At 44.5% G+C, this 27855-nt stretch overlaps 3 protein-coding genes and 1 pseudogene across 3 annotated transcripts in view; 2 read left to right on the top strand and 2 right to left on the bottom strand.

Annotated features, from left to right (window-relative positions):
• LOC138786799 (oocyte zinc finger protein XlCOF6.1-like) overlaps nt 1-12277 on the bottom strand; it is an 86827-nt gene extending 74550 nt beyond the window's left edge. The window contains exon 1 of the mRNA XM_069963858.1: nt 12171-12277. The gene's annotated coding sequence lies outside the window, so the exon portion shown is untranslated. The remainder of the gene's footprint in view (nt 1-12170) is intronic.
• Nucleotides 1-15332, bottom strand: part of LOC138787574 (zinc finger protein 721-like) — a 40884-nt pseudogene extending 25552 nt beyond the window's left edge.
• LOC138786591 (oocyte zinc finger protein XlCOF7.1-like) overlaps nt 1-27855 on the top strand; it is a 496490-nt gene that overhangs the window by 340032 nt on the left and 128603 nt on the right. The gene's annotated exons all lie outside the window — the stretch shown is intronic.
• The window catches only part of LOC138786742 (zinc finger protein 436-like), a 113905-nt gene that overhangs the window by 58170 nt on the left and 27880 nt on the right, over nt 1-27855 (top strand). The gene's annotated exons all lie outside the window — the stretch shown is intronic.

The following is a 27855-nucleotide window of genomic DNA, read 5'->3' as shown; positions in this document are numbered from 1 at the left end:
GGAACGGCTGTTCTCATACAGCTTGTGAACATAGCCTTAAAGGGGTAGTGTGGCGGTAAAAATTATTCACAGACTAACACACATTTCAAAGTTATACAACTTTGTAATGTATGTTATGTCTGTGAATGGCCCCCTTCCCCATGTCCCACCACCCCCACCTGTGTACCCGGAAGTGTGGTGCGCTATACTCACCTGTCACATGCCGACACCCGTCTCCGATCTTCAGCGAGTGACGTCTTCTTCGGGCGGATGGCGAACAGCTCCGACTGTCCCAAATGCCGGCCACCCTCTGCAGCGTCATCCGATGCTCAGCCGCGATTGGCTGAGCATAACTGTGATCAGCCAATCGCGGCTGAGCACAGTTGTGACGCGGCGAAGGGGGGACGGGCGGCAGCGACTCGGCCGTCCGTCCGAAGATGACGTTTGGCACAAGATGGCGGACGACCCTCGACACGGATCAGGTAATGTATAATGCACCAACACTTCCGGGTACACGGGCGGGGGTGGTGGGATACGGGGAACGGGGCGATTCACAGACATAATATACATTACAAAGTTGTATAACTTTGTAATGTGTGTTATTCTGTGAATAATTTCTGAGCGCCGCACTACCCCTTTAAGGTGAAAGGTTTTTTTTGGGGGGAGTGACCAAAGCGATGGTGTGAAGGTCACTTCTATACCCCATCAGGGTTTTTTACCTTCGCAGTTCAAGCCTGTGGGTTACAGATAAAACACCACAAGACATACAGGTTATGGGTCGCACGCTGCTCTTGGTTAGAACATCAAACTAGCATCTCTATATATTCATGTCCTGTCAACAGCCGTAGGCCCTGATCCAGCAGGGTTCACACCAGAACAGTTGTGACAATTATTAATCTGACTGCCAGGAAAGTAGAAAAATGTATCACTTTTTTAGATCATAAAACAGCTGTAAAGCCTTTGTGAATCTGGGCCTTTTTCTATTCTTTTTCAAACCTTATGGATTTTGATTTTGCGGGTGGGGTTGGTTGTCTATTTAACCTTATTCTACTTGACTAGGTGGGTTTTTTACAGTTTAATGTCCCCTTGAGCTCAATGCTAACATTGCTTAATATTTAATCTAACCTGCCGATATGTCCTTATTGTGCACGGGGCGCTGAGGATGAGGGTATGTCTCTGTTCCTGTGCTGTTGTGTGTGCCCAGTAAGCTGTTAGGAGCACTGGCGGTGTGGCTATTACCCCTCTGTTATAATCCAGATGACTATATACATAAGACTTCTAGGTCATCTAAAAAGTTTGAAGAAGGCTTTTACTGATTCAATGGGAGTTGCAGAGCCAACAGAATGTTTACACAGCTCTTTCTGATTCAATAGAATAAAGTATAGGGCATAGTACAGAATATAGTATAGGGCATAGTACAGAATATAGTATAGGGCATAGTACAGAATATAGTATAGGGCGTAGTATAGAATATAGTATAAGGCGTAGTATAGAATATAGTATAGGGCACAGTATAGAATATAGTATAGGGCACAGTATAGAATATAGTATAGGGCGTAGTATAGAATATAGTATAGGGCGTAGTATAGAATATAGTATAGGGCGTAGTATAGAATATAGTATAGGGCGTAGTATAGAATATAGTATAGGGCACAGTATAGAATATAGTATAGGGCGTAGTATAGAATATAGTATAGGGCGTAGTATAGAATATAGTATAGGGCACAGTATAGAATATAGTATAGGGCGTAGTATAGAATATAGTATAGGGCGTAGTATAGAATATAGTATAGGGCGTAGTATAGAATATAGTATAGGGCACAGTATAGAATATAGTATAGGGCACAGTATAGAATATAGTATAGGGCGTAGTATAGAATATAGTATAGGGCATAGTACAGAATATAGTATATTACGTAGTATCTCGAAACCAAAAAAAAACATATCATTACTTCAGGATTTCTCTGTACATTGTCCCATTGTATGAGTATTGCCCTCTAATGGATTAGAACTGACCATTCTCTTCTTTAACATGAGGTAATACAAACACAACACAATACTCTAAACATAGTGCAACACTCGGTTGTACCAAGATTATTATTATTATTATTATTATTATTATTAATTGTGTATAAAACCTGAGAGTTGCAGCCATCTGGGAGAGAGGTTTGGACCTATAGTAAGGACGCTTCCATAGTGTAGAGATGTGAGGAGGACGGCACTTCCGTAGGTCGGTGGTGCTCGTGGTGGTTATAACCAGGCAAATAGTAGAGAAGACCCGGCACTCACCAGATAAGTTTTCCTATTTTTTTGAAGTGCAGGTGACATCAGGTACAAAAGGACGCGTTTTGTCCAAGCTTGGCCTTCATCAGCTGATGATGATAAAATAGCAAAACTTATCTGGTGAGTGCCCAGGACGCTTCCATAATGTAGGCCCAGGACACCTCCATAGGGTAGGCCCGGGACGCTTTCATCGTGTAGGCCCAGGAGGCTTCCATAGTGTAGGCCCAGGAGGCTTCCATAGGGTTGGCCCAGGACGCTTCCATAGGGTAGGCCCAGGACGCTTCCATAATGTAGGCCCAGGACACCTCCATAGGGTTGGCCCGGGACGCTTTCATCGTGTAGGCCCAGGAGGCTTCCATAGTGTAGGCCCAGGAGGCTTCCATAGGGTTGGCCCAGGACGCTTCCATAGGGTAGGCCCAGGACGCTTCCATAGGGTAGGCCCAGGACGCTTCCATAGGGTAGGCCCAGGACGCTTCCATAGTGTAGGCCCAGGAAGTTTCCATAGTGTAGGCCCAGGACGCTTCTATAGTATAGGCCCAGGACGCTTCCATAGGGTAGGCCCAGGACTTGGTCTCTTTCAGATAGCTGGTAGCCTCTCCCCAGCTGAAGTTTTATGACAGGTGAAGTAGTGATATGTTCATGGTAATGATTTGTTCTGTCTTGCGCTGATTTGCGGCTGATATTTGGTTTTAGCCACTTGTGTCTTCGCTTGTGGCTGATGCTTGAAGGACACATGATGTTACTAAGCACTAATAATATTGTTAGTACTTCATCTACATATTCACCTACAAAGGTGTCTGCTATCTCATACTAAGAACACCTGGTTACTGTATGTCTGCCATACCATCTGTATATAATCTTTATATTTCTTAGAATAATTTGTTTAGTAAAATTGTGTTGTATCTTAATTGGTCGCCTTCTTTATCCCTGCTGTTCTGTTCGGTTCTACTATACACATATAATGTTTTGGTCATTTTTTACCGGGCTTATTAAGGTCTGGATTTTTAACTAACTAGTGTTTTGGCCTTTTAAATGAATTTATAATAAAGAATTGGTTATTTTATGAGAGCCGGAGACTTTCCTCTTTTTCTGCAATACATACGTATACCGCCCCAAGGTCCGGGGTAATTTTCTGGTCTGTCGAGCTCCACCTAGGCAATTTGCTCAAAGGAGATACATATATCCACATTTATTAAGGTGTGCTGACCCATCACTGGACTTTCTTCTACTTAACTAGTGTTTTATTTGAATATTTTTTGCATTATTATACTGTATGTGAACATGGTTGTTCATAAACAAATAATAAATGAAATAAAAAACTTAATTTATATATTTTTTGTGTCAAAAAAAAGTTGGATGGCCTTATTGCATTATTCATGCATATTGCACATTTACACAAAAAAGTCTTTATAAAACTGTTAACTATAACTAGTAACATCAAACTGTATGTAAATATATATATATTTTTTTTAAAAAGTCTTTTTTATATAAAATGCGAAATAAGGTTCAAGGTGCTAAATTTACTATTTGCATTTGTCACAAGTATAATTCACATGTCTTTTGCATAAGTACTTTGCAACATATCACATTTGATTTGTGATTACTTGATGTTGAAAAGAAGGCGCATCATTTCCGTTTTAGGCTGGTTGCACTGCTGGTAGAGGACGTGGCCATCGTCGCAGTGCTAGCGGAAGCCCTTGGTTCACTTTCTTCAGCATGCTGTTGGATCCTGTGGACAATGGCTGCAGCTCCATCACCTCTGGGTGTCACTTTTTTTGTTCAATATATGAGCTAACCAGTGATTTTCCCAATTCCTCTAAAAAAAATTCCAATTCTTCTTTTATACAGTTTATTTTTGTTCCAATTTGGATCAATTTCACGCCATAACACAAATGCATTGTACGCCGACACATCAAGAATATTTAAAAAAAACTATTGGCCACCAATTAGTTTTGCGTTTACAGGTGTAAGTGCCTATGAGTTGATCTAGAGTATCAACTGCCCCTTTAGTGGCAATGTAATGTAAAATTATGTCTGGCTTTCTGTTGTCTCGGTTACTGATTGACCAAAATGAGATTATAACTCCTTTATTTTTTTCAAAAAGTGGCTGGAGATTAGTATAAAAGGCTATCAATCATTTTTGACCAAACAGTACAAGAGTAAAAAAAGATGTGGAGCAAAAAGTAAACAAAAAATAAATAAATAAAAACTGCTTTTAGCCCTTAGACGACCCTGGACGTAGGGTTACGTCATGGAAGTCTGTCCCCAGACGTCCCATGACGTAACCTTACATCCTGGGTGTTTTTCCCGCTATGAAGCGCGCTCCGGAGCGGAGCGCGCTTCATAGCAGGTGGGGGCTGGCTGCAATCAGCAGCCGGGACCTCACCGGTAATGACACGCTGCAGCGATCGCGCTGCCGCGTGTCATTAACCCCTTTAACGCCGCGATCACGGCGTGACCGCGGCGTTTAAGTGTAAGTGACAGGGGGAGTCCCCTGTCACTTACCGATCGGGACCCCCGCAGTGTGACTGCGGGGGTCCCGATCGTTGAAACGGACTGCCGGAGCTCTCTCACCTGCCTCCGTGCGGTCCGATCGGCGATCTGTTACACTGAGCCTGCACAGGCAGGCTCAATGAGCAGAGCGCCGATAACACTGATCAATGCTATGCCTATGGCATAGCATTCATCAGTGTAGAAATCTAAGTACTGTATGTACAAGTCCCCCAAAGGGACTTCAAAAGTGTAAAAAAAAAAAAGTTATAAACACTAACACACTACCCCAAAACCCCTCCCCCAATAAAAGTCTAAATCACCCCCCTTTCCCATTATATAAATAAAACATATAAAAATGAATAAATAGATAAACATATAATATACCGTAGCGTGCGTAATTGTCCGATCTATTAAAATATAACAAGCGTCATTGCGAACGGTAAACGGCGTACACGAAAAGAGGGAAAAAAGTGCGCGGATTACCGATTTTATGTTACATTATATATTAAAAAAAAATCTATAAAAAGTGTTCAAAACGTCCGATCTTCACAAATATGGTATTAATAAAAACTAGAGATCATGGCGGAAAAAATGACACCCCATACAGCCCCGTAGGTGAAAAAATAAAACCGTTATAAGCGTCACAATAGGCCCATTCTATTAATATTTAATTGGCAAAAAAAAGGATTTCATAAAAAAAAATATAACATTAGAGAATCTGTGTAACCTGCATATGGTTGTGTTCGGACTGACCTATAGAATAATGGTATCATGTTGCTTTTACCATATAGTGCATTACGTAGACACAGGAACCCCCCAAATGTTACCATATTGCATTCTTATTTACGATTTCACCTATTTATATCTTCATAAATAATATATTTGGGATTCCATCATACGTGTTATGGTAGAATGAAAGACGCCATTACACAGTACAACTATTCCTGTAAAAAACAAGCACTTACATGGCTTGTAGATAGAAAACTGAGAGTGCTGGAGCTCTTAGAGGGGGAGGAGGGAAAAAGGAAACACTAAGATCAAAATTTGCGCGGTCCACTGGGTCATTTTGGGCCTGGTCCTCAAAGGGTTAGTAAGAACCTCTCAAATGAGGAAAAGTCAATGAACCACAAGTTTCAGAACTGCATAATGAATATTTCAAAAAATATCAAATTTCAAATTCGGTAATTTTTGACCGAACAGAACAGCAGGGTTAAATACGTATCTGAACCTTGGGCTTAAGAGTTAGCAAAACATCCTCCAAGCACCAATCCATTAGAAGGGGTGGGCTGACCGGGGGCCATAGCCCCGCCCCTGCATGGCGATCTGCCCTCCCCTATAATGATCAGCTTTTTCTTTGTGGCTTTCTTTCTTTGGATGGTGCAAAGAACTGAAGAACATGCTGCTACAACTGGCTGTACTAAACCCTTTTGGTTTCAGGTGAGTGCTATTGATTCCACCCTCAAATGGCTGTTCTAGACCGAACTGGGTCCAATTGAGTGCTACTGGTGTCGCCACCTTTATCTTTCTGTCCTAGACCCTGTGGGGTCACTTAGACTGTAGCTAACAAGGCCACATCTGTTACAGGGAGAGTAAGGTCTAAATACTTTATACCCGTCTGCTTTTTGGCCCTATGAGGTCACTGAGACCCCTGTTACCACTACTGACTACCTCCCAAAGTACAAATTAGGGATGGTCCGAACCTGCCGAGGTTCGGGTTCGTATGAACCCAAACGCTCGGCAGCAGATTCCCGCTGTCTGCCCGCTCCGTGCAGCGGGCGGATACAGCGGGAGTAACGCCTGGAAAACTGGGATACAGCCTATGGCTATGGCTGTATCCCAGTTTTCCAGGCGGTCCTCCCGCTGGATCCACCCGATCCACGAAGCGGGCAGACAGCGGAAATCATTACCGAGGGTTCGGGTTCGTACAAACCATCCCTAGTACAAATGAATCTCAATAAATTAGAATATTAATAAAACGTTTTTTCACACAGTCATTTCACACAGATGGAACTTTTTCTAGTGTTTCTTTCTGTTAATGTTGGTTACAGCCAAGGAAAATCCAAAATTCATTATCTTAGAAAACTAGAATATTATATAAGACCAAATTTAAAATAAAAAATTACCACAAAAATGTCGGCCAAATAAAAAGTCTGTACAGTAAATGCTCAATATGTGGTCGGGGCTCCTTTTGCATGAATGACTGTATCGATGCGGCAATGTGGCATGGAGGCGATCAGCCTAGGGCAGTGCAGGCGGGTTATGGAAGCCCAGGTTGCTTCAGCTCGTCTGAATTCTTGGCTCTGGGGTCTCCCGTCTTCCTCTATAGATTCTCTGTGGAGTTATAGTCAGGAGAGTTTGCTGCCAATCAAGTCCAGTGATACTGTGGTTAGTAAACCAGGTATTGGTACGTGGACAGGTGTCAAATATTGCTGTAAAATGACAATTCCATCTCCAAAAGCTTGTGGGCAGAGAGAGGCATGAAAAGCTTGAGTATTTCCAGGTAGAAGGCTGCTCTGACGTTGGTCTTGATAAAATAGAGTGGAGCAACCCCAGCAGATGACGTGGGGAGGAAATGTCACACTAGAGCTCCAGCAGGTTAGATTGGGCCTCCACTCTTTCTCCAGACTCTGGGACCTTGATGTCCAAATGAAATGCAAAATTTACTTCCATCTGAAAACACCTGTGACCTCTGAGCAGCAGTCCAGTTCCTTCTTTCCTTGGCCCAAGAAATGCTGCGTTTACACTGAACAATTATGATTCAAATTTTCGCTATAACGATGGCATTTGAGCGATAATCGGCTCGTATAAACACAGCGAACGGTCAAGCGACAAACGAGAAATCGTTCATTGTGATCTTTCTACATGTTCTCAAATCGTCGTTGGCTAAAAATTTGCAGATCGCTTCGTGTAAATAATCTTTCAAATATTCACCCTGTGTGTGAGATGGGCTTAAGCCCATCTTAAAAACGATCACAGTAACAATTTTTCTAACGATTTATTCGTCTAAACGCTGATTGTTATGAAAACCAAATCGTTGCTTCAAAATCGTTAAACGATCGATTGGGCGAATTTATTGCTTCGTGTAAACAGACCATAAGAGGCTTCTAGTCTATTGGTCATGAGGGGCTTTTTGGAGCTATAGGGGGGAGATTTATCAAACATGGTGTAAAGTGAAACTGTCTCAGTTGCCCCTAGCAACCAATCAGATTCCACCTTTCATTCCTCACAGACTCTATGGAAAATGAAAGGTGGAATCTGATTGGTTGCTAGGGGAAACTGGGCCAGTTTAACTTTACACCATATTTGATAAATCTCCCCCATAATCTCCATTTTCAAGCAGGACTGGGCACCTGTCCACACTGCCAAAAGTACCACTATCTAGTTTACTAACCACAGTATAACTGGGCTTGATTGGCCACCAAACTCCCCTGACCATAACCCCATAGAGAATCTATAGATGAAGACGAGAGACCCCTGAGCTAACAATGCAGACGAACTGAAGCAATCAAGCTTCTATAACCCGTCTGCACTGCCCCAGGCTGATCACCTCCATGCCACATTGCCGCATTGATACAGTCATTCATGGAAAAAAAGCCCCGACCACGTATTCAGTTATTACTGTACAGACTTTTCATTTGGCCGACATTTTTTTTTTACAGTTGGTCTTATTTAATATTCTAATTTTCTGAGATTTTAGGTTTTTCTTGGTTGTAACCAACATTAACAGAAAGAAACACTAGAAAAAGTTCCATCTGTGTGGAATGACTCTATATAATATAGGGGTGTAACTTTTTGAATGACAAAAAAAAACTTTTTGATGATATTCTAATTTGAGATGCACTCGTAATACTCTGTGAGGGTTTGTTCACACGGTTATAAAAAAAACAAACAAACACTTTTTGATGCGTTCTTCAGGGCAGTGTTGCTGCAAAATCTCTTTTTAATCCCTGGAACAAAACGCTCCTAATAGGTGACATCTCACTTCATTTAAAACGTGATTCTCAAACTTGTGCTTTTCTTGTTCTCCCATAGAAATAACTGGGACAATAAAACTTGCTTTTTTGCTGTAAGGGTATATTTAAACTGAGCAAAAACGGCGGAGTTCCCATTTTAGGCTATGACACAGTGAGACAGGCGGAATTCCATGGCGGAAAGTTCCGCCGCTGAATTTCCCCTGTTTTACTCAGTGTGAACATACCCTAAACATGTTAATTGAGGCGTTTTTCACAGTATAAAAGCCCCTATAGTCCCAGTATTATACCTGCAATCATTCAGCTGTTTTACTGCGATTCTTTCCTGTATGGATTTTTTGATGGCTAACATGATATGATTTCCGAGTAAAACATTTTCCACATTCAGAACATGAAAATGGCTTTTCCCCTGTGTGAATTCTTTGATGGAGAAGAAGATTAGATTTTTTAGTAAAACACTTCCCACATTCTAAACATGAAAATGGCTTCTCCCCTGTGTGATTTTTTTGATGGTCGACAAGACAAGATTTCTGAGTAAACATTTTTCCACATTCTGGACATGAAAATGGCTTCTCACCTGTGTGAATTCTTTGATGTTCAACAAGTTTTGATTTCCTTTTAAAACATTTTCCACATTCTGAACATAAAAATGGCCTCTCCCCTGTGTGAATTCTTTGATGGTGAAGAAAATTAGATTTTTTAGTAAAACATTTGCCACATTCTGAACATGAAAATGGCTTCTCCCCTGTGTGAATTCTTTGATGTTCAACAAGTTTTGATTTCCTTTTATAACATTTTCCACATTCTAAACATGAAAATGGCTTCTCCCCCGTGTGAATTCTTTGATGACGCAGAAGATTTGATTTCTGAGAAAAACCTTTCCCACATTCTGAACATGAAAATGGCTTCTCCCCTGTGTGAATTCTTTGATGGTCAACAAGACTTGATTTCTGAGTAAAACATTTCCCACATTCTGAACATGATAAAGCTTTCTCCCCTTTAAGATATGTTTTGTGAATAAAGCATTGTTCACGTTGTAAATATAAAAACTGAGTCTTTCCTGTATTTTCTCTTTGATGTTCATCGTCTTCTCTGTAAATGTCAGCTTGCTGTGATGGATCAGAAGATGGGACTTGTATAACAGGATGAGATGAGAGATCTTTGCTGTGAGGGGCTGAGGATGTATCTGGGATAGTGGACGGCTCCTCATATGTATATTGTGTGATATGATCCTCTGAGGAGATCTGATGTCCCCCTGAGCTCCTGGTAGAATCATCTGCAAAGGAGAAAACACCATTTCTCTGATTTCCCAGTAATAGAAGCTTATACATATTGCAGACATGGAAAGTTACTCTTTTTTATGTAATATAATAAGAATGATCAGATCTGTTCCCATCCACAGGAAGTGTCAGGGAGAAGAATCTAGAAGCTGGAGGCCGGGGAGATGACGTCCTTAGTAGTAAAAGTATTGGAAACACTTCGTATATTATGACTATAATGCTCTATAAAACACGCACACTGCTCACTGGCACGTGGTGCTCCCTTTGGCGGCCTTCACTTCCGGCTAGTGACAACGCAGGTCAAAAAGGCCCTGTCCTCCGTACGCAATTTCTCGGGTTTAGGGCGAAAAAAATCACAACATCCCAGCATGTATTTTTTATGCCCGTTATTTTACACAATACACAACAGCGATTTTTTTTTGTGCCGCGAAAAGAGAAAGCTCGCTCAAAGTCTTCTGTGTAAAAATGTATGTTGAGCAATGGAATACATTGCGAATGAAAAAAGGTGTGTACCAACCTGAAGTGACGGTTTAGCTACGCAACAGAAGGCTGGCTCAAAGTATTTTTTCTCCAATGGGATACACTGCATAAGTCCCGCCGCTTATGTTCTTTCTGTCAATCCAAATTAATAAATACTAAAAATTCAAGGGGGGGGTTATCCAGCGCTAAAAACTTGGCCACTTTTCCCCCTCTCAACTCTAGTTCAGGTGTGGTTTTGCAATGGAACGAGAGACCCCACCCAATCTGGAGACAAGAGGGGGGGGGGAGTGGCCATGTTTTTGTAGCCCCTTCAAATAATAAAGGTTTGACAAATTTCACATAACAGCATTTAGCTTGCGAACATTTATAATATTCATTGGTTGTGTATGAATAAAAAAGAATACGCCCATTGGAGGCAGAGAAAAATGGGGGGGGGGGGAAATTACTCGCCCAACGTACTTGAACGATAATCTGTTTATCGTTCTGGCGAACGATCAACGGGGTAAAAACGACCGCAAGAACAACTAGAATTAAAGACCATCACTCCTTTGAATTGTGCAAACGATCTCAAGAAGCTTGCAAAGCAGTGGTTAGAGATCGTTTATCGTTAACGATAATTTTAACGATAATCGTCCAGTGGAATAGGGCCCTTACGCTGAACAGTGGTGGGAATAAAGGGCCATGAGGTCTTTTTGTCTTCATTTAAACTAAGAAAAAAAATGCAAAGTTCATGAGGGGTCACAGACTCGATCATTGAAAAATTCTTGACTCTAGTAACAAGCACTCAAAAACTTTAGCGCTCGCTCCACACTACTTTGTGTTTGGTTTCTTTTTTTTGAGCAAAGAAAAGACCAAATATCGGCGGGTCGGCCGTATGTATAACGCTGACTTAACTATATAAATTCTTTAAAAATAAATTTAAGTGAGTATATTACACAACTTCTTTGATTTCTTAAAAAATATTAGCAACAGGTACACTTTGTAAGACGAGGACAGTCACTATAGATGCAGCAGCAGGAGACTGATAGTGATATATTGTCCGCTGGGACTGTGCTGTATATTAGAATTTAGGCTGAATGATTATATAGCTGGAAAACTGACAGGACACAGAGCTTATAATATTCCACACAGAATAGTTACAGCCGGTGACTGAGGAGAATGTGTGATTGTTCTCTGCATTTAGTGGTCACTACTCACCTGGGCGGTTACCTGTAGTGATGTCCTCCTTATACTGCTCATCACTGCTGTACTCTGTCTCTTCTTTTAACCTTATGTCTGTATCATTAATAAGGATCAGATCCATTCTTGTAGTTATGTCCTCCCTATTCTGCTGCTCACTGCTCACATCTGTCTCTTCTTCTTTCATCATCATCATCATCATATCTGTAACATTAATAGGGTTCATATTTTTCCTTGTAGTGAAGTCCATCATATACTGCTCATCATTGCTTTCATCTGTCTCTTCCTTTACTATTATGCCTATTGCATCAATATGGTTCAGATTCTTCTCTGTAGTAATTTCCTCCTTATACTGCTCATCACTGCTCACATCTGTCTCTGTATCATAAATATTGTTCCCATCTTCATCCTGATTCATAAGATGTGAGAGAAATATTGTAAAAGTCATCAGACAGTAGGAGAAGTCAGGTGGGATGTACAGATCATAGGGAACATCTCCATCTACCTGATCCTGATCCTGTGGGAGAAGAGGACGGGGACATCTCTCTGGTGCTGTTCTCTTACTGGATCTGACTGGAGGGAACACATACAGAGACTGAATTCATTCTTTCCATCCAGATAATACAGAGAGGAGGTGTGTATATAGTCCTGTCTATTACCTGCTGATGGGAGGGGCTGCTGATCCTCCAGCATCACATCCTTGTACTGATCCTTGTGTCCTTCTACATACTCCCACTCCTCCATGGAGAAATAGACCGCCACGTCCTGACACCTTATAGGAACCTGACACACACAATGATCACACAGTCATCCCCCCCACCCCTCCAGTGGTGTTACTGTATAATGTCCCAGCATTCCCAGCAGCCACAGTCTCACCTCTCCACTCAGCAGCTCCACCATCTTGTTGGTGACTTCTAGGATCTTCTCTTCCTCCATTTCCTCATGTATCAGGGGCCCCGGGATTGGGCTCAGGGTTCTTCCCCATCCTTCACACCCAGGGGCCCCACAGCGCCCACTAGAGGACTTCTTCACTACTGTGTAATCCTGTGTATGGAGAGACACATTACTATCACTCCATCCATTCCCAGAATCCCTCACCTCTCCAGTCCTATCCATCTGTTATTCCATAGATAAGAATGATGTCATGATGACATCACTCCCAGAATCCCTCACCTCCCCAGTCTAATCCATCTGTTATTCCATAGATAAGTATGATGTCATGATGACATCACTCCCAGAATCCCTCACCTCTACAGTCCTATCCATCTGATATTCCATAGATAAGAATGATGTCATGATGACATCACTCCCAGAATCCCTCACCTCCCCAGTCCTATCCATCTGTTATTCCATAGATAAGAATGATGTCATGATGACATCACTCCCAGAATCCCTCACCTCCCCAGTCCTATCCATCTGTTATTCCATAGATAAGAATGATGTCATGATGACATCACTCCCAGAATCCCTCACCTCTCCAGTCCTATCCATCTGTTATTCCATAGATAAGAATGATGTCATGATGACATCACTCCCAGAATCCCTCACCTCTCCAGTCCTATCCATCTGTTATTCCATAGATAAGAATGATGTCATGATGACATCACTCCCAGAATCCCCCACCTCTCCACTCCTATCCATCTGTTATTCCATAGATAAGAATGATGTCATGATGACATCACTCCCAGAATCCCTCACCTCCCCAGTAAGCAGGAAGAGTATGTGTAGGGTGAGGGTTATTATCCTCTCGGCCATCTTGTCTCTGTCTCTCTCCATGGTTGATGGGTCGGTCTCTTATATAGAAGATATCAGCAGAGGATCCTGTAGAGATGAATAGAAAGTAGAGGATACAATGGATAATAAAGAATGGGAAGAAAAAGTACAACAATCCCGGCACAGCGATAGGAAGAGACAAGTTATAAATGTGTAAAGATGTTTGAGCTCCTGCGACTGGATCTGTGATTATTCTCCTTATGTGATGTAAACATCTTGGTTTCCTCATGTTATGTTAATGTACAATATACAAGCATTATTTATAGTGGGCAATTGTGATTGGGAGCCATATCATGAAGGCTGAACCCTATTGGATAAATTGTGGACACATCCCAGGTCCTATGCCTATAAATAAACCTGATTTTGAGCGGAGAACTCAGAAGATCTCATACATAACAAGCAGCTGTATTTGCTTTGTGCCCGGCCAGCTCTCCATCCCTTCCCAAGGGGCGGGGCAGAGAGGTGAGCAGTGACCCAGCATTAGTACATACTGTGGGCAGGGAGCGGGCGGAACAGTCCAGCAGCAGCTGATAAGTCAGGAAGCCGCCTGCAGAGCTGTACAGGAGCCGTGTGCTTACAGTGGGGAGGCTGGAATGTAGTTGCCAGAGGAAAGTCTAAAGGACCTTTGATGATGTCATGCCCATGTGACCAGTCTCATATGAGGGAGGAGCTATGTTCCCTCTGCTGGTTTCCTGAGATTTTTGTCAGGCAGCAGTATGGTGAGTGTTGTGCTTACAGGACCTGTCAAGATGTCACAGTCATGTGATCAGTCACATGATGTGAAGGTACTGCTCAGTGTATGCAGGATTCTGCTGTGGTGAAGTGATGCAACAGAGCTGTCTGTGTGTGATGTGTGTGGAGCAGAGCTGTGTGTGATGTGTGTAGAGCAGAGCGTTGTATATGTGTTATACACTGCATTACATTTGATTGATAATGTGTTTTTCCTTAGTCCAACAGCGGCACAATTGGGGTTTATTGCCCCTGGGGGCTTAGGCAGGAGAAAAAGAATATTTAATAGCAAATAATAAATGTAATGAATATACAGAGGATATGGCCCCTCCTCCCTCTGGTATAAGAGGAGGTCCCCCCCATAGAGATAATTATAAAGACAAAATAAAAATACATAATGTTTAAGGGCGGTAGTGTTGTGCCGCTGTTGGACTAAGAAAAAACACATTATCGATCAAATGTAAGCTTCCCTCAGCCCACGAAGTTGCCACCGCTCGAGTTGAGTGGGCTTTGGTAAATTCAGTCGGGTCTTTCTCATTCAGTTCATAACAATAATTGATACATTCAGAAATCCACCTGGAGATTAAGGGTTTGGATACTTTTAAACCCCTGTTTTGCCCAGATAAAGACACAAACAAATTTTCTGATTTTCTAAAGTTTCAAGTTCTAAGGAGGTAGGTCTTCAGACATCTTACCACATCCAGGCTCCCAAGTTCCGGGTCTTCTATTGTTAGTTCTGGTGAGAGAACCGGGATGACTAACAACTGATTAAGGTTAGAAAAGTTAGGACACTTGGGAGAAAATGTAGGAAGGAACTTTAAAAGGAACTTGTCTTGTAAAAAGGTGGTGTAGGGTTCAACTGAAGATAAGGCCTGCAATTCTCCCACACGCCTGGCTGAGGTTATGACCAGTAGAAAGGTCGTCTTTAGAGTTAGTAACTTTAAAGAAATTTCCAAAAGTGGTTTGAAAGGCTCTTTACTTAAAGACTAGGACTAAAGAGAGATCCCAAGGACTCACAGGTCTGCAGATCCTCGGACGAATTCTGGAGACTGCTCTTATAAAGTCTTTGATTTTCGAACCTGTAGAAGTCTTTGGTAAAGAAAGACTGATAAGGCGGCAAGTTGAACTTTAAGAGTGCTGGGTTATAAGCCTTTATCGAACCCATCCTGTAAAAACTCCAAAATCTGGGGGACAGATGGAGTACTGGGGTCTATTTTATGAGAAGAACACCAAGCTTGGAAGATTCTTTTGATTCTGGCATAAGATTTATTAGTGGCCTCACTCGAATGAGAAAGTGTATCCAGAACCCTGGTAGAAAAGCCTTTGGCCTTCAATAGGGACTGGTTAGGTTCCAGGCCATCAGATGAAGAGACCCCAGGTTCTGGCAGAGCTGCGTGCCCTGAGACACCAGGTTTTGCCAAGGTGGCAACCTCCAGCATGTCCCCCAACTCTTGGCCATGAGCTGGGAGAACCACAGAATGGGATTATTGCGACCACTGAGGCTCTGTCTTGCTTGATCAGGACCTTCGGAATCATGGCTACCGGCGGAAATATTTATACGAGGCTGTAATTTCATTTGATGGACATCGCATCCACTATCTCCGGATGGTCTTCTTGGTAAAGAAAGCAAAATCTTGGGAGCTTTGCATTCTGGCGTGTTGCCATGGGATCTATCTTCGGATGGCTCCATCTAGCGATAATCTGACTGAATATCACTGGATTCAGAGACCCCTGGAGTTGTCAGAGCCTGACTCAGTCTGTCCGGTAGAACATTCAAAGTACCCCTGATATGGACGTCTGTAAGGTTGGAGAGATTTACTGCCCGTCTTAGGATCTTTCCCACCTCGTGGAGGAGGGATCTGGAAAGGGTGCCACCTTGTTTTCTTAGGTAATATACAGAAGCAATGTTGTCATTTCTACCTTTACCGCTCGACCCTGAAGAAGAGGCAACAAAATGCTTGAGCGCGTTAAAAATGGGCCTTAACTCCAGCTCGTTGGAAGAGAGGATTCTTTCTGATTAGGACCATCTTCCCTGGATTCTTCCATTGTGAGGATTATCCAGTTTGGTTCTTCTATATCTGCTCCATGTTTTATGTCTGACCACCATTGTAGAGACTGTCTTATAGACAGAGGGAGTCTGATCTTCCTCTTTAGGTTCATAATTGATCTGTTCCACTGCTGGAGTACTTCTGACTAAAAGGGCTCTCATGTTAAACAACGCCCTAGGCACAGCTTCTGCTGTAGGTGTTAGAAGTCATAGGTACTGTATCAGGGTCCTTAGAGAGACCTGGCGAGGTACTCTCCGAAAGCGGTATCCCTCCAAAATTCTTGTCTTCCTCTCTGGAGTGAGAAACAGTTTCATGTCATGGGTATTTATGAAAAAACCTTGGTCTTGGGACTTGGCCATCAATAGCCAGTCGGCCAGGTACCGGACGACCGCTATGCCCTGCAATCTGAGAACCGCTACCACTGAAGCTATTACTTTCGTAAAGACGAATGGCGCTGACAAAATTCCAAAGGGGAGGACTTTGAACTGGAGATGTAACATGGACTGCTATGCATAAAAACTTCTTGTGATTGTGAAAAATCGGTATATGGAAGTAAGCATCCTTTAGGTCCAAGGATGCAAGAAAGTCTCCTCTGTTCAAGACGGACTTTATCGATTTTATAGTTTCCACCCGAAATCTGTTCTTTGGAATGTAACAGTTTAGAAATTGAAGGTCTATAATTAGTCTGTATTTCCCTGAGGGCTTCTGGACAAGAAACACTGGTGAGTATACTCCCCGACCTCTTTCCCCCATAGGTACTGGTTCCAGAGCATAAATCTTTATGAGATCCAGTATAGAGTCCTCCATTATCCTTTGCTTTTCTGGAGAAAGATGCAATGAAATCACAAACTTCTGGTGTCAGTGGCTCTAAGGACAGGGCATATTCTCTCCTTATTATTTGTAAGACCCAAGAGTCCTTGATCCACTTCTCGCAGGCTGGAAGGAAATGGGAGAGGCGACCTCCGACCGGGAGACTGGCATCAGAAGTCTTTCTTCTTTGAGGAGAATCTACCCCCCTTAGAAGCACCTTCTCGTCTGGAGTTTCCAGATCCTCTCCCTCTTCCTCTATATAGGTATTGTGTCTCTCTCTGAGGAGACTTGTCCCGATATCTACAAAAGGACTTCTTAGCGCTAGGCAAAGATGTGTTTGCGATCGGAAAGCTCCTCCATAAGGAAATCTAACTCTGGGCCAAAGAGTTTACCAGGGGAGTACTGAATATTGTACAAATTAAACTTAGAAGTATTATCCCCTGACTGGTCGGAGCCACAATGGCAGCTGTGGACAAAGCAATGGATCTGGCTGCTAGCCTGGCTTGGTGAGTAGCAGAATCCGAAACATATTGCATGGCAAGATTAACCTCTTCAGATGAGTCAAGGATCTCATCTCGATTGACTCCAGAATCTATGTCCTTCTGGATTTTCTGTAACCATTTTGTAAGGGCTTTGGACACCTCATGGTTAGCTATGGCGATAGCGCTTTGTCCGCTATCGCCATAGCTGTAGTATAGGCTCTCTTTAGAGTTGGTTCAATGCGACGATCTATTGGGTCCCTTAAACTTGAACCGTCATCCGCAGAAACTTAGATGTTGGTGACGTCAACCTTAGGTGGTTCTATCGAGGAACTGGATTGTTCCTCATCAATAGGGAAAAGAGCCCAAAATCTTTTGCCTATAGACGGGGCCTTGTCCGGCTTTTTCCATTCGGGTCCTATTAGTATTAATTTTTTAGAATTAATGATCGCAAACGAGATTGTTAATCGTTATCCTGAAATTGTTCACCATATTAGACAGAATGATGGTCGTTAATTGCTCCATCTGATTCCAGCAAAACAATGAAAAATGTGCAATTGCACTGAACGATTAGTGAACAAATGCGGAACTACAGCGAACGAATGTGGAATTACAGCGAACGATTAGTGATGAGTTTAGGTTCAGATCTAAATCATCGATCAACGGCATACAAACAATTTTTCAATCACTGACGGCAATTACACGGGACGATTATCGTTTAACAATATAACGATTTTCCGCATGAAAAAATGGTGAAACATGTCAGACTAGGCAAACAGTGCATGTTTTAATTAGACTAGGGGGAACTAGTACGGTGTGGGTTGCTAGGAATGCGTATCCCTAATCTCATTTACTGAGCCATACAGCGCAATCCCAGCTGGGACGTGCCCGCATCTCTCCAGAGACAGACTGGGTAGTTTGAATGGTGGTTTTGGCAACAAGCGTGTTTTGTGCGTATCGCTTGTTGCCACATAGAACGTAGAACGTAGTTTCACTATTTTAGCACTAACGGCCACGGTGCTTCTATTTAACCACCGCTATCCCAGACAGTTACTGCTCACCCTTCTGGAGGTAATACAACACCCCTACTCTATTTTAATTCACAATTTTTGCACTACTTTATGTTTTTTTGAGCACATGTGTATTTCATTCCATAGATGATAAAAGTTAAGTATTAGCCTGCAAGAGAACCATAGGAATTCGGGGCGCTTATCTCCCCACTACTGTACTGATTAATGTGCCTCCTGACTAGGCTGGGATTCCCCACCTTGTTAAGTGTGAATACTTAGCAGCATAGTGTGTCCCACGTTGTCCTCAACCCCTCACACTATGGAATCCGTGCAGATAAGTTCCAACGGATTCCATTGCTCGTACCTGCTCATGGCGGCGCGCTTCTTCGCCCGTCCCTTAGACTTAATTCTATGGGCGAATTCCGCCATCAGAATTGACATGTCAGTTCTTTCGGCGGAAGGTGAAATCGGCCCGGCAATAGAATGGTGTCTATGGCACAGGCGGAGACGTGCGTGGCTGTGAGCAGGTACAAGAAACGGAATCCGCTGGAACTTATTCCGTAGTGTGAACCCACCCTAAGGCCCCGTTCCCACTGAGGAAAGGTAGCGGAATTCCGCGACGGAATTGTCCGCCGCGGAATGCCGTTAGCCTCCCGCTCATAATGGGAGTCTATGGGAGGCGCGCGCTCCTGCCCTGTCCGCGCTGAAGAGTGAACATGTTCATCTCGGGCCATCTGAGCACTGACAGAGAAGGCAGTCATGTGACTGATGGACACATTGAGCAGTGACTCTCTGTACTGGCCGCAATTCCTGCGCTTAGTCTCTTTTTTACAACCAGTCAGAAAATCTGCCTTCAGGAGACTGGACCTGGATACAGTAAGTATAGCTGTTATATAGCTTTCTTCAGGATACTGGACCTGGATACAGTAAGTATAGCTGTTATATAGCCGCCTTCAGGAGACTGGACCTGGATACAGTAAGTATAGCTGGTATAAAGTTGCCTTCAGGAGACTGAACCTGGATACAGTAAGTATAGCTGTTATATAGCTGCCTTCAGGAGACTGGACCTGGATATAGTAAATATAGCTGTTATATAGCTGCCTTCAGGAGACTGGACCTGGATTCAGTAAGTATAGCTGTTATATAGCTGCCTTCAGGAGACTGGACCTGGATTCAGTAAGTATAGCTGTTATATAGCTGCCTTCAGGAGACTGGACCTGGATTCAGTAAGTATAACTGTTATATAGCTGCCTTCAGGAGACTGGACCTGGATTCAGTAAGTATAGCTGTTATATAGCTGCCTTCAGGAGACTGGACCTGTATACAGTAAGTATAGCTGTCATATAGCAGCCTTCAGGAGACTGGACCTGGATACAGTAAGTATAGCTGTTACACAGCTGCCTTTAGGAGACTGGACCTGGATTTCTGGTAAGTTCAGCTTTGTTTTACAGCATGATAACAACAAAAATAATGAATGTATTTTGCAAACTTACTTTATATAACTTCTACTGTTGATTTAGATTGAAAGTTATAACGACAGGTACACTTTAAATTCTGTTTGAATTCGTCTTCTATGCTGCTCGAATTTTGCTCAAATTCTGCTTCTATTCTGCCAGAGCTAAACAGGTGAGGAATTTAAAGCAGAAAACGTTCCTCCTCAATTCCTCACTGAATACTTGCCTATTCCTCAGTGTGAACAAACCCTTAGGGCCAGTTCACAGAGTAAAACTGGCAGGATCCCGCCGGCCTCTGTGTCATACTGGCAGTCTATGGGAGGGGTCGCTCCTCCACTCTCCAAGCTGAAGAATTGTCTAACAGATGTGCTGTTAGGGTCCATTTACACAGAACGATTATCTGACAGATTATCCAGAGGTGTAGCCAGCTTTCCCTACACCCGGGGCAAAGCTTCAGTTTAGCTCCCCCCCCCTCCCCCACAATCACGCAGACACACACACCATCTTGACACCCCAATTACAGACTCCTCGACATTGAGAGATAAAACCACACACTAGACTGAAGGCCACTTATACAACACCTTGTGAATATCGTACATGGATCTAATTTTTATTAATGCAGGCACCATAGTCCTCAGGATTCCCAAGAGGGCCCTACAGCACAGCACAGTCATCAGGGGACGCTGGTGGAGTCTCTGGTGAGTCCTGATGTCTGTGTTGTACTGCAGTCTAAGCAGGTCCTTGTGTTGAACTGATGCTGGGGACACTCAAATAAAGAACCAGTGAGAAGTGACATGCTGACACTGTCCCTCCCTACACTGATCTGTATCTGTGACCACAAATGCCTCGTGAATAACTACAACCAGGCTCGGACTGGGCCACCGGGGAGCCGGGGGATTCCCCGGTGGGCCCCGCCTCCTCCCCCCTCCTTTCTCCTTGCTGGGCCCTGTCCCTGAGCCAAAGAGGGGCCTACCATTTGGTAGGGAGCGCAAGGGGGCCCCTGCTTGTTCCCACACTGCTGAAAAGAACAGGCGGCATCAGGGCCCGTTCTTAATGTAAACTAATCATGGGCCCTCCCTCCCCCTGCACTCAGTGTGTCCCCGCTCCCAGCCTCGGCCCTGCTCTCTTCCTACCTGTCAGGAAGATGCGGAGAGCAGCAGCAGCAGGGCCCTCCATCCCCCCTCCCCTCTGCAGTCATGTGACTGTCTCCTGTTGCTATGTGTGCAGTCGGTGCACAGGAGATGGGGAGAGGCTGCGGGGCCTGGCTGGGAGAAGAGGAGGGAAAGATGGAGACTCCATGGAGCTTCCTGCCCTGCTGAACATGTGAGTTTGTTTACTGTATATTTGTCTGTCTTTGTAATCTGTGTGTGTTTGTACATCTGTGTCATGTGTTTATGCATGTGTGTGTGTGTGTGTGTGTGTGTATATGTGTATGTGTGTGTGTGTGTGTGTGCGGGCGGGCATCTATCATGTATATAGTGTATATTATGTGATGTAGTACTATAGATATTTTACTGTATATATATAATCTGCATGCTTTTGTATCTGTGTATATATGTTTGTGTGTCTGTGTGTGTGTGTTAGTATGATTAGATGTAGGTATATATGTAAGGTGTGTTGTGCATATTTGTGTATGTCTGCAGTATGTCATTTTGTGTGTATATATTTGTATGTGATGATAAATAGTTTGCACCCTGGGGGTCGAGTTGTGCAGGAGATCCCTGAGGCTTAGGGGCTGATCGGCTGATTCAGTATTATAGGAGTGATGGTAGGATGATAGGAGTAGTAGTAGACATAACAGTAAGACTTTCATCAATGGATGAGGCGTTTTGAGGGGAACCCTCTTTGTCAGATCTATTGAGGGTTTTCTACAAAAAATGTCATCCATTGATTAAAGTCTTACTGTTACTTCTACTACAACTCCTATCATCTTTGATGTGAGAATCCTGAATCAGCTGATCAGCGCCTAAGCCTCACAGATCTCCTGCACAACTGGGACCTCCAGAGTGCAAACTTCTTCTCAATTATTGCACCAACTCAAAAAATAAAGATATAAGCAGCAGCATCAGACACGGGTAGTATAATGCCCCCCTCATCTGACTGCCCCCCCCCCTCCAGACACAGGTAGTATAATGCCCCCTCATCTGACTGCCCCCCCCCTCCAGACCCAGGTAGTATAATGCCCCCCTCATCTGACTGCCCCCCCCCCTCCAGACACAGGTAGTATAATGCCCCCCTCATCTGACTGCCCCCCTCCAGACACAGGTAGTATAATGCCCCCCTCATCTGACTGCACCCCCTCCAGACACAGGTAGTATAATGCCCCCCTCATCTGACTGCACCCCCCCTCCAGACACAGTTAGTATAATGCCCCCTCATCTGACTGCCCCCCCCCCCCTCCAGACACAGGTAGTATAATGCCCCCTCATCTGACTGCACCCCCCCTCCAGACACAGTTAGTATAATGCCCCCTCATCTGACTGCCCCCCCCCCTCCAGACACAGGTAGTATAATGCCCCCTCATTTGACTGCACCCCCTCCAGACACAGGTAGTATAATGCCCCCTCATCTGACTGCCCCCCCCTCCAGACACAGGTAGTATAATGCCCCCTCATCTGACTGCACCCCCTCCAGACACAGGTAGTATAATGCCCCCTCATCTGACTGCCCCCCCCCTCCAGACACAGGTAGTATAATGCCCCCTCATCTGACTGCCCCCCCCTCCAGACACAGGTAGTATAATGCCCCCTCATCTGACTGCACCCCCTCCAGACACAGGTAGTATAATGCCCCCTCATCTGACTGCCCCCCCCTCCAGACACAGGTAGTATAATGCCCCCTCATCTGACTGCCCCCCCCCCCCTCCAGACACAGGTAGTATAATGCCCCCTCATCTGACTGCCCCCCCTCCAGACACAGGTAGTATAATGCCCCCTCATCTGACTGCCCCCCCCCCTCCAGACACAGGTAGTATAATGCCCCCTCATCTGACTGCACCCCCTCCAGACACAGGTAGTATAATGCCCCCTCATCTGACTGCCCCCCCCCCTCCAGACACAGGTAGTATAATGCCCCCTCATCTGACTGCCCCCCCCCCTCCAGACCCAGGTAGTATAATGCCCCCTCATCTGACTGCCCCCCCCCCTCCAGACACAGGTAGTATAATGCCCCCTCATCTGACTGCCCCCCCCCCCTCCAGACACAGGTAGTATAATGCCCCCTCATCTGACTGCCCCCCCCCTCCAGACACAGGTAGTATAATGCCCCCTCATCTGACTGCCCCCCCCCCTCCAGACACAGGTAGTATAATGCCCCCTCATCTGACTGCCCCCCCTCCAGACACAGGTAGTATAATGCCCCCCCTCATAATATAATGCTCCGGCTGGAATTTACTGATCTGTAACTTCTGACAGATTTGACAAAAAATGTTTTATTTACCAGAGTACCCCTTTAACGCTTTAATGACCACTGATATGCCTTTCATGAAGGTCCTTAAAAGTCTTATTCTAGCCCAACACCTTGTGGTGAGGCTAGAATAAACCATTATTGGTCTCCTCTGCTGGAGATTGTAATATAAGAATAGACTAGATGGACATTTTCTCCTTCATCGTTTATGTTTCTAAGTCTGTGTTCACACATGACATTTTTCATGTGTTTTTGCAGCAATATTAAAGAGAACCTGTCACCTCCCGTGCCGGGTCAGAGCCCGGCCGACCCCCGCTAGAGCCCCTTATAGTCACCTCAATCCCGAAGTCCCGCTTCTTCAGCCGGTGCAGGGACGGAGATATCACCGTGGGAAGCCTGGAGCGCGCGCTGCTGAGATGAGAATGACTGCTCCATTCATTCTCTATGAGCGTCGGACTCATCTCAGCCGCGCTCACCAGGCTTCCCACGGTGATATCTCCGTCCCCGCATCGGCTGAAGAAGCGGGACTTCGGGAATGAGGTGACTATAAGGGGCTCTAGCGGGGGTCGGCCGGGCTCTGACCCGGCACGGGAGGTGACAGGTTCTCTTTAAGTTTCTACCTAAATGGTGCAGTTTTACCACAACTGCATCAATCAGTAACAACTGTATAAGTGACTGGCAGTGCACTAGTATTGCTGCTCACATACACAGCTCTATGCAAAATCGCTGTACTAACGTGAAAGGTTTGGTGCTGATTATGTCTTTATATGTTGGGTGGGCCCCAAGAATCAATTTCCCTGGTGGGCCCAAGGTACCCCAGTCCGACACTGACTACAACTCTCAGCATGCCCTACACTTATGGAGCTCTCAGAGTATCCTAGGAGTTGTAGATTCTAAGGGGACAATACCTTAAGTTGTCTGGTAATATGTACTACAACTCCAAGCATATCCTGAGAGGTTTAGGCCATCAGTAAATGCTGGGAGTTGTAGTGTTTGGAGCTGTTGTTGTTAACCTCTTAAGGACATATGACGTACCGGTACGTCATATGTCCGCACTTGCACTTCAAAGCTTTGAAGTGCCGCGATCCCGGGTGCCGCGAGTAGCCCGGGACCGCTGCTATTAGCGGGCACGGTCTGATCGCCGTGCCCGCTAATTAGCTAATCGGAGGCAGCTGTCAAAGTTGACAGCTGCCTCCGATTACCGGAGGCAACGTTTCCCTGGGGTCTAGTGGGGGAGATCGCTCCTCCGGGACCTTGTCCCGGAGGAGCGATCTCCGTTACTGATGCCGGCCGGGGACGCGTCCAAGATGGCGCCGTCCTCGGCTCGGCACTCGTTCGTTTTCAGCTGCAGCAGCCGAAAGCAAACGAGTGCCGATCTCATGGATCTCTGCAGCATATCTATGCTGCAGAGATCTCAATGAGAGATCAAAGTGTATATACTAGAAGTCCCCCAGGGGGAATAACCCTAACCCCAGGGGGAATAACCCTAACCCCAGGGGGGCTTCTAGTATATGTGTAAAAAAAAATAAAATAAAGTGTTGTTAATAGTAAAAAGCCCCCTCCCCTAATAAAAGTCTGAATCACCCCCCTTTTCCCAGGTTTTAAATAAAAGTAAACAAATAAATAAATAAATAAACATGTTTGGTATCGCCGCGTGCGTAATCGCCCGAACTATTAATTAATCACATTCCTGATCTCGTACGGTAAACGGCGTCAGCGCAAAAAAATCCCAAAGTGCAAAATTGCGCATTTTTGGTCGCATCAAATCCAGAAAAAATGTAATAAAAAGCGATCAAAAAGACGTATATGGGCAATCAAGGTACCGATAGAAAGATCACATCATGGCGCAAAAAATGACACCTGACACAGCCCCATAGACCCAAGAATAAAAGCGCTATAAGCCGGGGAATGGAGCGATTTTAAGGAACGTATATTAGTTAACAACGGTTTGAATTTTTTACAGGCCATCAGATACAATATAAGTTATACATGTTACATATCGTTTTAATTGTAACGACTTGAGGAACATGCATAACAAGTCAGTTTTACCCCAGGGCGAATGGCGTAAAAACACATTTCCCCCAAATAAAAGAAATGCGTTTTTTTTTTCAATTTCACCACACTTTGAATTTTTTTTCTGGTTTCGCAGTGTACTTTATGCAAAAAGTCAGCCAAAGTACAATTAGTGACGCAAAAAATAAGGGGTCATGTGGGTTTCTAGGTGGAAAAATGCAAGTGCTATGACCTTTTAAACACAAGGAGGAAAAACCGAAAACGTAAAAACGAAAATGGGCCACGTCCTTAAAGGGTTAAAGGGTCCTTGGTGCATTGTACACTGAATGCATTACAAAGATCTACAGTAAATACATAGGGGAATGTAGGCATGCACCTCCTAAATCCAACAGTGTTGTTAGGGACGGGGCTTTATTTAAAGGGGTTATCCAGCGCTACAAAAACATGGCCACTTTCCCCTACTGTTGTCTCCAGTTCAGGTGTGATTTGCAATTAAACTCCATTTACTTCAATGGAACTGAGTTTCAAAACCCCACCCAAACTGGAGACAACAGTAGGGGGAAAGTGGTCATGTTTCTGTAGCGCTGGATAACCCCTTTAAGACCAGCGTACAGGTACGCTAATCTTGTATTACTGTCACCATAAAAAAAACTTTTGACATGTCAGAGAGACATCGTAGAGACATGTCAAAAGTGTTCATACCGTGACTGGTTGTGACAACAAGCTGGGAGAAAACCAAGCTAAGCGCAGTCCACTCCCTGCTCTGTGTCAGTGAAATCAGGCTCATCATGTGACACAGAGCGGGGAGAGGACGCGCTTAGCGTGGTCTTCTCACGGATCGTTCTCATGATCAGTACAGGTGTGAACACTCAGACCCAGACCATTAAAAACCTTTGACAGGTCTCCATCAGCTGATTGGATCTTTTGACAATCGGCCATATAAAAGGACCCTTGCTGTAGCAATACAGGTCCTGTACTGTGAATAATAATCACTTCTCTGGCTCTTTCAGTTTCTTCTTATCAGAGACCTTTTTATTGCGGCAAACAGGTTTAACCCTTACACTGCCTGCACAGATAACTGGTTCATTAGCTGCAGGCAGGCAGTGTAAGGGTTAAACTGTCAGCAATAAATAAATACAAGCTACTGATAAGGAGACACTATATTGCTGTCTCCCACAGTGAATCCCTCCGCCCCCCTCCCTCCATCCAGACCCTGACACTGCCGGTGACCCCCCCCCCCAGCCAGTGGCGCAGCTATAGGGGGTCTCAGCGGTCTCCATGGCGACCGGGCCCCTACGCTAGGGGGGCCCGCACGGCCCCTCCTTGCCACTTCCTTCTGTGCTTCCCAACCCAGCACCTCCCATACACTAACTTTGTCCCGCTGCGCCCGCTGGCACATGCTGTCATCTGATTGGGCCTCTTACCTAATCAGATGACAGCAACTACCAGCGCCCCCTCCTCTAGACATCTGCGTTGGCGGCCCAAGCTGTGTCCTATGGCCGTACCTTTACCGCGTTAAGCTCCAGCTTGTGCTGCAATCCACCTCTCCTCAGCGTTGAGGCCCCTCCCCCAGGTCAGATGACATCACTGTACAGCTGGCAAGTAACATCAGAGAGTACAGCAATGTTGTTATCCTGTAGGGGAGGAGCCTCAACCCTGCGGGAACCACTGAGGAGAGAAGTGGACTGCAGGTGACTACTACATTATCTGTACTCAGAGATACCACTGTGTTATCTGTGCTGTTACATAGGACTGCAGGTGAGATCTACATTATCTGTACTCAGAGATATCACTGTGTTACCTGTGCTGTTACATAGGACTGCAGGTGACTACTACATTATCTGTACTCAGAGATACCACTGTGTTATCTGTGCTGTTACATAGGACTGCAGGTGACTACTACATTATCTGTACTCAGAGATACCACTGTGTTATCTGTGCTGTTACATAGGACTGCAGGTGACTACTACATTATCTGTACTGAGAGATCACTGTGTTATCTGTGCTGTTACATAGGACTGCAGGTGACTACTACATTATCTGTACTTAGAGATACCACTGTGTTATCTGTGCTGTTACATAGGACTGCAGGTGACTACTACATTATCTGTACTCAGAGGGATATTTCTGTTATCTGTGGTGTTACATAGGACTGCAGGTGACTACTACATTATCTGTACTCAGAGGGATATTTCTGTTATCTGTGGTGTTACATAGGACTGCAGATGACTACTACATTATCTGTACTCAGAGGGATATCACTGTGTTATCTGTGCTGTTACATAGGACTGCAGGTGACTTCTCCAGGTTGCAGAAGTTCAAACATCGTGCCCTGCTGACAGTTTATTATGGGAGTTGTAGTTTTGCAGCATGTGGCTCTTCAGGTTGCAGCACTACAACCCCCATCGTTTCCAACTGGCAGTTCAAGATGAGAGTTGTTTTTCAGCTGGAGAGTCAAAGATTGGAATA

Source organism: Dendropsophus ebraccatus, chromosome 3 (assembly GCF_027789765.1).
Source record: "Dendropsophus ebraccatus isolate aDenEbr1 chromosome 3, aDenEbr1.pat, whole genome shotgun sequence".
Lineage (NCBI taxonomy): Eukaryota > Metazoa > Chordata > Amphibia > Anura > Hylidae > Dendropsophus > Dendropsophus ebraccatus.
Note: the sequence above shows the minus strand (reverse complement) of the source record. Positions and strands in the feature narration are given on the sequence as shown.